The 1,553-nt window shown below is 40.2% G+C and overlaps 1 non-coding gene across 1 annotated transcript; it reads left to right on the top strand.

Annotated features, from left to right (window-relative positions):
* The first annotated feature begins 200 nt into the window (after window positions 1-200).
* LOC121378154 lies at window positions 201-319 on the top strand. Its single transcript, XR_005958670.1, has one exon. It is a non-coding gene; the product is annotated as a 5S ribosomal RNA (ribosomal RNA).
* The last annotated feature ends 1,234 nt before the right edge of the window (window positions 320-1,553 follow it).

The raw sequence follows: 1,553 nt of genomic DNA, 5'->3' as shown, positions 1-1,553 counted from the left end.
TGAAATGCTAATGGCCTGGTGAAATTAATAAAAGTGCTACAGCCACTGGGGCTACATGAGAATACATAGTGAAATTAATTGTGGTCTGAGGCCAAGTAAGTCGATCCGTCTTTCCAACAATTAAAACAAAACAAAAGCTACGGCCATATATCGACTTCCGGAAAATTGCATATGTATACCCCTATTTTTCAACAGTTGTTGTCTACGGCCATACCACGTTGAAAGCACCGGTTCTCGTCCGATCACCGAAGTTAAGCAACGTCGGGCCCGGTTAGTACTTGGATGGGTGACCGCCTGGGAACACCGGGTGCTGTAGACATATTTATTTATTTTTTCATTATTTTTTTACAATAATTATATACATACATATATCATAATAATAATAATAATAATGTATTATTATTATTATCATCATCATCATCATCATCATCATCATTATTTGCCTTTAATGATTTTATTATTATGAGGTTGGGTTTTTTTAAGTACACTCCGAGTAAGAATGAAGTGAGCACACACTTACTTACAGAAAACATTTCACTGCAATCACTGTCACTGGTGATAAATGTTAGTGTGTTTGTTGTTAAAAAATAAAATCATCTGGCCAAAAATTAAACTTCGTCTATTATCACAGTGTCCAGTAACCTTGTACCGTCCCCTTTATTATAATAAATACAAGATCAATTACTTTCTGGCTTGGTCAAACCTGTAATCATGTTGCAGCTGTTATTCAGTAGAATGTGCTTGCAGTGGGGTGCACTCCAAACTCCGTCTATGGAAAATGCCTGGCAAAAGTGTGTGTGTGTGTGTGTGTGTGTGTGTGTGTGTGTCACTGTTAGTGTAGATTTGAGGGTACTCTTAAATAAATAATAATTTTCTCCCATACATTAGCATAACCTGGATTTTATTTGAGGGTGTTGGCTGGGCTGGGCTGGGCTGTGGGCGCTGTGCTTTGGGCTGGGCTGGGCTGTGCTGTGAGGCTGTGCTGTGCTGTGAGCTGTGTTGTGCTGTGGGCGCTGTGCTGTGGGCTGTGCTGTGCTGTGGGCCTCATAAAATCTTCTCAAAACACAAATTTATAAAGCTAACGTACACTGGCTAGTGGTACCTTTTATCTGCAGTGACCCTGGGCACTAATATGAATAGCTTAGTATTGCACTGTAAAGATTTTCTTAGCGTCGCCGGCGTTCCGTTCCACGTCAACCCCACCCCCACCGACACACAATCCCAGGGGATTACTATTCTAGTGGTGAGTTGCATTTGGTCAGATATACCATATGTGTCCTTATTTCTTTCGAAAAGTATATTAACATTTTTTATCATTTAATTATTTATCGATTTTGGCTTTGTGGAAGCCAAGTGACGTCATCATGACATAAATTCATTATGGTGTAATGCTTTGGAATTAGTTAGGCGGACGTAAACAGTAGTGTAAAAGGTCTTTGTGAAACGAGACTCATAACCCACAGCCCACCCCCATAGACATCAATGAAACATCACCACCCCTACCCAACTGGGACGTTTAGTTATCATGACACGTTTCGTGTTGTGTGAAACAA

Source organism: Gigantopelta aegis, chromosome 7 (assembly GCF_016097555.1).
Source record: "Gigantopelta aegis isolate Gae_Host chromosome 7, Gae_host_genome, whole genome shotgun sequence".
NCBI classification, from domain to species: Eukaryota; Metazoa; Mollusca; class Gastropoda; order Neomphalida; family Peltospiridae; genus Gigantopelta; species Gigantopelta aegis.
This window is presented reverse-complemented; position numbering and strand designations above follow the sequence as displayed.